Consider the following 8,864-nt stretch of genomic DNA (forward strand, 5'->3'; position numbering starts at 1 on the left):
AGCAACAAATTTCTGAGACTACCTTAGCTGTTGGGTGCATTACATCTTTGTTTATGTTAAGGTCTAAAATTTCCTACCAGTGAAAAGAGGATTTAGCTCTTTTATCCATTTCCCTTTTCTTCATACCTGTTTCACTCACCACCTTTCTTCTAACAGAACTATCATTTTTGGCTAAGTCACTATTCAGCATTTATATGTTAAAACTATGTAAATATGTATGCATAGTTTCTTACTTCCTTTCATATACAGCTTTGGTTTCCCCAGAGTTAATGATTATTTCTTTTTTCTTTTTTTTGCTTAGTTGTCAAGCAACCTCATTTTATCCCCAAACTTTCCAATGTAAGCATGAGTCTCCTTCCTCTGTTCACTCATGTCTGTGTAATTCCGCAGTTCTTTTTGTTCTTGGGGCCACTCTTGCATGATGGCTGTCTTCAAATCTTTCTCCACCATTCCGAGGATTCTCTACACCTCTTTTCTGTGTAAATCTTTTGTTTCCTGGACCCCATGCTTTCCTTTTTCTTCATTAACGTCTTGTCTTGGAGATGCATATCCTCCCTGAGATATGTGTGGGGAGTAAAATTTTGCCTCCTTCCATTTCTGAAAAACATGTGTATTCTCTCCTTCACTTGATTGATCACTTTGCCAACAATTTTAGTGTGGAAATTAACTTTTCCTCAGAGATGTGAAGGCATGGCTCTGTGACTTTCCAATTTCTAGTGTAGCCATCGAGAAGTCTGTTACTGAGTTTTCTCTTGGACAGAAATTTTAACCAGAGAGAAAGTCTCTCATCTCCTCCCTGGTTAGTTTGGTGAAGGGATGCTGGAGGAGGGAGTTGTTTAATAGGTCTAACTGCTTGTGTTCTCAAAGTCAAGTGGAGAAAGGGGCTAAAGGTCTCACTGTTTGGTAAGTAGACACTCACCTGTCCTGTAATTACAGTGCGTCCACTCGGTTGTGCTGTCTTTAAACCAGAATCCCTCTTCTCAGTTTCTCCAGAGAGTCAAAGCCTCATTTCCCACTGGATTCCGAGTGCACTCTGCCTGCTGTGGACCCACTTTCCATTCCCATGTGTTCCCACTCGCACAAGCACCTGCTGCCACTTCCTGAGCATCCTTGCGGTTCCGCTGAGCAAACTGGCCTTTTTCTGTCAACTCCAATCCCATTTTCTTGCTGGCTTGATTTCAGCCTTCTATTTGGTTACCATTCATCCATCTACTCTCAGCTTCCACGGTCTTGTTCTATCCTCCATTCATTCATTCTGAAAATATTTTTCGAGTACCCACTAAATGCAAGGCACCATTCTAGTGCTTAGAATACTACATTAGTGAATAAAAAAATAAAGATCCTGCCCTCTTGGTGCTTACATTCTAGGGATGAGTCTGTCAAATTAGCATGATTCATAAGTAAATTATATAATCCATTAAGAGCTAATAGATGCCATGAGGGGAAGGGAAAGATGGGATAAGGAGATTGAGAAGGGGACGGTGTAATATTAAATAAGGTGGTCAGAATAGGCTCTGTTGATTTCCCCACTCCCATTCTTTTTCATTTTTAAAATCCCTTTAATGGATTTAGTAGCATTTCAGGAAGGATCAGAAATAAATTCCTATATGAATCCAATATGTTTAACTAGAAGCCCACATCAGTTTTCAGGTGAGTAGACAAATAACAAGAATGATAATAGCATGTGTTTATTGAGCACCTACTATGTGGCAGGTACTGTTTCAGGAACGGGAGCTTTGGTAGAGAACAACAACAAAGTAAAGCCTGGTCCATGTGATGTGAGTGGATGGGGGGGAGGGGCAAAGAGCAACAGCAGATACACTGTGTCAAGTGGCGGTAAGTACTGTGGGGAAGAGTCCAGGCAGCAGATAATCAGCTCCCTTGACGAAGTCTAGAGAGGGGATATTTAAGGTCCAGCTCAGAGGCAAAACATATGACCAAAGGAGTGTCTGTTTGGTGGGAGCATGTCGGTCAAAGCATCACGAATGAGGCGGCCCTCAGGATATCTGCGTCTCTGACTCTGACTTACTGTAGAAGAGCAGGTTGCCTGCCTTGGCTCTGACCCAATCACCTGACTGTCCCTTAATAAACAGAAGATTGTCCAAATCCTCCTGCCATTTCTATTTTCAGCCTCCCCGTTTCAGGGACTTCACCTAGACCAGTGTGGCTGGAGGGTAGGGTGTGTAATGGAAGGTGGTGGGAAACAAAACTGGGAGAGCAAGCGGGTGCAGAGGAGATGCTCCTTTCTTCCCCCTCCACATGATTTTTTAAAAAATAACGCCAACTGTATGAGCACGTTGAGGAATCCAGGCAGTTGGGATACCTTCGAGATGGGAAAAGTAAAAGTGCTGCTTCTTATCCACGTCTTCGTGGGAAGTCTGTGTTACAGAGGAATCATGATTTTCGTGATGACTCTCAAAGGAAACACCAGTGATTTGGGATGAGGCTTCGGTTTGAGGGAGACTTTCTTAGAGCAAGAGCTTCTAAAAACATTTCAGTTAGCCCATCACTTTCCAAATGAAACAAGGAAAAGTGATTTTAGTATATATTTAGGAATTATTTTCTGAACAAAAACGTTTTCAGTGGTTTACGTACCTTCTTTTTCTTTCAAAGAAATAATAATAACGGTACTGGAATACCTTCTGGTCTGAGGAGAACATCCTGTCAATTTTCTCTACTTGCCAATTTTTTTTCCATTTTTCAGAAGTTATTATTTACCACTTTTAAAATTTTGTCCAGGATGAGAGACAACCGGTAAAATAAAAGAAATTCCCATTTATTGCCTTCCTGTGCAGCTGCTTTGCTTTCTCTCCACTCTCCAAGGAATTTGTTTTACTGACAGAAGGGTGGATCCATGCCAGTTATTAGAGTTCTGAGAATTCTTGGAGTCCTGTACATATTTAAAGCTCTGCTCTTAATACAAAAAGAATTGAAGAGAGGAAAATATGATTATTTTGAAAGATGAATTCACAGAACTTTTTATCGAGGTTGAATATAAATTGCAGTAACAATATAAAGCATTGCTATTACTGAATACTGCCCTTGTGTAGCTACACTTCGGAGACATAGAGATCATAAAAATCGCTACTCCATCTGCCTTCCCCACTCTTTGGGGGCTGCACTCCTTGGACTACAGTCTCTTGCTCTTTGTATGTATGTGGTTAGTACACAGTAGCTGGCACACACATGGCATTCAAAAAATACTTGATGAATTGACTGGCTGAATACATGAAGGGAGCACAGAAGACTGTGGCCCCAAAAGACCTTATCATACAAAGCTTGAGCTCTTACAATGAGCTGACATCCCTAACCGCCCACACACTAGATCCTAGAGCTGTTTCAACATTGTCACCTCTGGGCTATGTGGTGACCCTAACAATCAACGTTCAGGACAGCGTACGTGAAAAAGACAGGTGTTAACAAGATACACATGCAGCTGCTACATGGCTGTTACACATGTGGTGGTCCCATGTGGAACAGTAAGCCCAGATACCATAGCACAACTTAAAATAACACGCCATTTGTGGGGGATGCTGTAAACCACCGGTCATCAACAGACTGTTGCTAAGCTTCAGCGATTACCCATGAGAATGCCTTCGGAGTGGAATCCAGCACGCCAGGCTACGCCAGCACAGCCGACTTCCTAGAGAACATAGGACAGTGTGGTGTGGGCGCGGGGGATGTGGGCAGGCAGTGTGGCTGGGAGGGCGGGTTATTCGGCGGGCCTTACAGCCACACCTACACACGTGGACAGTCACACCTTGGCACCTTGGAGTACGCCAGACTTCCTGAAAAAGACTCTGGCAAAGGGAGGATCTCATATAAATTATTGCATGTTTTCTCTATTTCGAAATAAAGTTTCTGTGTTGCCTAGTGGATGGATGTTTTAAGAGCCTTACATATGATGAGAGGACCTCTGTGAATTCTGCTGAGGAGAGGTCATTTCTTATTCTAAAAAAATAATTTAGATGCCATAGGAAGAAATAGGGAATGAATGAGTATTTGATCGTTCTGTAAAATAAATTTTGTTTTTTTAAAAAATAAGATATAAAGAGCTCACACTCTAGGCTTATTTTATAAAATATGCTAAGATTCTTGAAAACATTGCCTAGTCCATGTTTATATCACTATTATGTTGAAGCATACAGATGGCAATGCTAATAATAGCCATCTTTCCAAAGCCTACAGAGTCCAAGAACTCTGCAAGCATCTGCATACTGATTCTGTAAGGATGTAAGGAAAATACTAGCTATAGCCGTGTCTGGTTAATTAGGAAGCTAGGCCCAGAGAGGTTAAGAAATGTGACCAGAGACACACAGCTAGCAATTATTATGGGCTACTGCATGAAGTTCAAAATAAAACAGTGTTTTAATATTTGCCTTTAATTATTTAGAATGTTCAAAATGCCACATTGTAATCATTTAAACTATTAATTGAGTTATCGGCATAGTTATATCAGACCTATTTTGATATAGCAATTTTTTACATTTAATCTTATGAAACTGAAAAAAATAAGCAAATTTTGTTTTGTCAAAGTAGGTTTTTAAAATTAAGACTAAAGGACATCCCTATAATTTTTTTTATTGTTTTAAATAATAAGCTGGTTATATTTCCACATCCGATGGCATTATTACTTCATCACAATGCTCTCATTTTAGAAAAGAGAAAAATGGGACCCAAATCATCAAATAACAACAATGAAGGACATCCCTATAATTTAGACACTACTACAACTCTGTCATAGTTCAGGATCCTGCAGGATGGTTTACAGAGAATATAAGCTATACCATCGGATTTCTGTTTTTAGTTTCTAATCTCATCCTGCACTCAAACTGTGAGTTATTTTGATTCTTTCAAAGTAGAAGAGCTTCATAAATGTAAAAACAAATTATTTACTAATTTCTTCATATCCATCTTTAAGTTAGTATTGTTTTCTGGACTTTGTCCCTAGTCATAGATGTTTGTGGTTTTTTAGGTGGTTGAAATGAATATAGTCATTGTAAAACTAGTGCTTTTGGTTGACCAGTTAATACTTTCTACAAAATAATCCCACTTTACCACCCTCTCCTAAAGAAGACAAAGATTTGGCTGAAGTAATTATCAGCAGGTGTTGAGATATAAAAGAGGCTACAAAATATTTCTTTCACAAACAATACATCTTTCAGACATCCAATCGTTTGTCACTCACACTGAATTTTTAAACTCCAGCATTATATGGAAGAAAAAAATGGAACTTTTGTTTTGTCCTCCGTTTAGGCAAATTTAAAGATTTTTTTCACTTTTGATTGAATTTTGTCACTTCTTGGTTGAGTATTGGTATTTTTGGAGACCATGACTGTTTCTTTAATAAGCTAGAATTGTGTATTATAGAATGTTAGAGTTAAAAGGGACCCTAAAGATGATCTAGTCCAACCCGCCCATTTTACAGTCGAGGAAATACCTTGTTTAGTATTTCTTCACTTTAGTGCAGGCAAGGGCATCACCTAAATCATCATCGCCTGTTTTGAGTTTTCTACCACTAGTTGGACCAAACCTAGGGTGAAGAATAAGGTTTATGATGCTGTCAATCTGGCTGTTGTACTGTTCTTCCCCAAAATAATTTCAAGTGTTATAGACTTAAATTTTTGAATTATATTAATTTATTTCATTGAATAAAGATGGCTGATAGTTTGCTTACTAGACATCTGATTCTTTTGCTCTTGGTTAGATGTGCAAGTCAAGTGTTAATGCCCCGTAGAGCACCATAGCCTATTATGTGGTGAATTAGCGCCCTCTACCACATCTCTGAATCACCACTGTTAAAAAATCTTTTACAAAGTGTAATTGCGAAACTAAAATGTTCTAAGTACTGCGCTGGGTTCTTTACACTATCTCACATTTTTTTAATACAAAAATTGTATGACAAAGGTTGCGACATCTCTGTAAAGAGATAAAGCGAATATGCAGTGTGGTGAGGGCTGCTTCAGGTGTGAGAGGAGAGTTGTGGACAGGGAATGACTGACATGAATGAATGAGTGGACGAATAAGAAGAGGAATTCTGCGAGATCTCAGTGTAGTAGGGGAGACGGGACTCTGGAAAGGAATGGTGTAATAGACACATTAATTAAAAATGATTGAATGATGGGAGCAAAGAAACAGAACCACTAAACCCTTGGGGGTTTTGAAGATGGTTTCAATGAAGAGATGACATCAGGCTGAGTATTAACGAAGAAGAGTAGCTTGCCAGGTGAAGAACAAGGAAATGTCATTCAAGGCAGCAATAAGAGCCAGTAAGAAGGCAGAAGATTGAAGAAGAACTTGATATGTAAGTACAGGAATGTCTGGGAGCCGGTGCTGTTGGAAACTGAGGTGCGTGGAACGGAGCGAGGCAGAGATGGCTGGAGTAAGACTCGGAAGCGCTTTGTGCCAATGCAGGGAGTATAGAACTTGTCCTCCTGACAACTGGGAGCACTGGGGGTTTCAACTGGAAAACAGTGTAATTGGATCTCTTTCTTTTCCCGCCGTACAAGTTGAGAAATACAAGCTATAGTCAGAAGACTACTGAAACAAACATACCCTGCAAAACATAATCATAACGCAAACACTTCTGTAAGCCTCACCCTGGTACAGAAATACAACGTGGTGAACACCCTACCCCACCTCCTCACCCAAGGCATAATCCCCCAAGACCATAACCACTTTCCTTGTGATTCTTCATTTTAAATAAATAAACTTATTTATTTATTACCTATTTATTTATTTATTTATTTAATTGGCTGTATTGGATCTTCATTGCTGCACACAGGCTTTCTCTAGCTGCAGTGAGTGGGTGCTACACTTCGTTGTGGTGCGTGGGCTCCTCATTGTGGTGGCCTCTCTTGTTGTGGAGCACAGGCTCTAGGCGCATGGGCTTCAGTAGTTGTGGCACATGGGCTCAATAGTTGTGGCTCATGGACTCCAGAGCACAGGCTCAATAGTTGTGGCTCATGGGCTTAGTTGCTCCATGGCATGTGGGATCTTCCTGGAGCAGGGATGGAACCCGTGTCCCCTGCATTGGCAGGCGGGTTTTTAACCATTGCGCCACCTAGGAGGTCCCCCTTGTGATTCTTAATCACTTCTTTTTCTTCAGTTTTGTCACTTATGTATACATCCTCAGAAAGTAAACTTTAGTTTTGCCTGTTTCTAAACTTTTTATGAAAGAGCTCATACTGAATATATTCCTTGTGTTTGATTTCCATTGTTCAACATTATGTTTTTAAGATTCATCCTTGTTGTTGATTGTTGCTATAGTAGTATTTACTTACATTGCTGTACAGTATTTTCTTGTTTGAATATTTCACAGTTTATCTTGTCTGCTTTTGTTGGATATTTGTTCTTTGATTTTTTTAACCAGTTTTCACATAATATAAACAATACTACTAAGAGATTTTTTTTACCCCGTTCACATGTGTGTAACAGTTTCTAGGGTATATTCAGATTCCTTTTTCAGGAAGTTAACTCTTATAGGACTGTGTGGCAGAAACTAGAGTGGGAGGAGGTGATAAGGGACTGCCCACTTTCAGTTAGGATGGAGAGGTCCAATCTAAAAAATGGTCCTCAGGAAGAATTGAGCTGCATAGGAAATGGAGGGGCACCCACAGCTCACCCTGAGTTTTCTAGCTTGAAAGACACCAAAACTCTGGAGGAGAAATAAGTTTTAGGGAAAAGTGAGTTCTATTTTGGGCTTGAGGTGACAGCTGTACATATAAATGAAAATATCCATCAGGCAATTTGAAATGCCTATATAGAACTTAAGAAAAGGAGGGGCGGGAGATGAAGATTTGGAAATGATAACATACAGTTGGTTGTCAAAGCTAAGGCAAAGAAGAGTAAGGATAATTGACAAAACTTTTTGAGCATTTACTATGTGCCAGGCACTGTGATAAGAATGTTACTTGTAACAACTCACTTAATCTACACAACAACCTAATCAGGTAGGTAATATTATTATTTTCGTTTTGCAGATGAGAGAGGTCAATTGGTTTGCCCAAGGTCACACATGTAGTCAGTGGTGGCACCAAGGGACATTATTCAGGAAGTTTATGTGGAAAGGATTGAACTTGAGTGAGCACCAGTATTAATGGCTGGGAGATGGAGGAGCCTGGGAAGGAGACTCAGATGAAGTCACTGAGTTAGGAGGAGAGCCAGAAGAGTGTAATTAATAGTCAAACTTAATAAGAGAAGTACTGCAGGTGCCTAGCACTACTGAGGGAGGTCAGATAGTGTGCCAAAGTAGAGTCACAAATAGTCAAGCTCTGAGTCTAGGTGTCAACAAAACCTACTTAGGCTTGGTTTCTTGCCTCCAAGAAAGGAAGTGAAACCTCTTTAAGGACTCTAATAATAAAATGTAGAAAAATAGTTACTTTCCTTTGGTTGCTGTCTACAGCTAAAGTGCAAAGAAAACTCTCTCCCCTAAGTAGTTTAGTTATGTATGGGTAAGGGAAGATGGTGGAGAAATGGGGCAGATAGAGGGGAAGTTGAGGGCTACATTCCAGACGACTCTGCTGCGTAAACAAGCTGTGCTGGACAGAGGGAAGTCATGGGATAGTTCCTGTTCTGCCAGTGCCTGCAGCCCCATCACCTCCCACTATGGGTCAGTGACTCTGATGAAAGTGGGTGGGAGTGGGTGTCCAGGTGGCCCTACAGCTGTACTGGGACCTCCCCAACAGCCTTGTCATCTCCCTGATGTTTCCCTGTCCCTGTCTGGATAGACTTACCTACTGTCTGTCACAAGGTTGGCAATCCAAGAAGCTTTATGTTATTCTGAGCTTGGTGTCATGCACAGAAGGGCTCAAGTTCCGAGCTGAAGCAAGCAGGCGAGGTGCTGACTCTGCAGTAAGAGCAGA

The sequence above is a fragment of the Hippopotamus amphibius genome, chromosome 6 (genome assembly GCF_030028045.1).
Source record: "Hippopotamus amphibius kiboko isolate mHipAmp2 chromosome 6, mHipAmp2.hap2, whole genome shotgun sequence".
Classification (NCBI taxonomy): Eukaryota; Metazoa; Chordata; class Mammalia; order Artiodactyla; family Hippopotamidae; genus Hippopotamus; species Hippopotamus amphibius.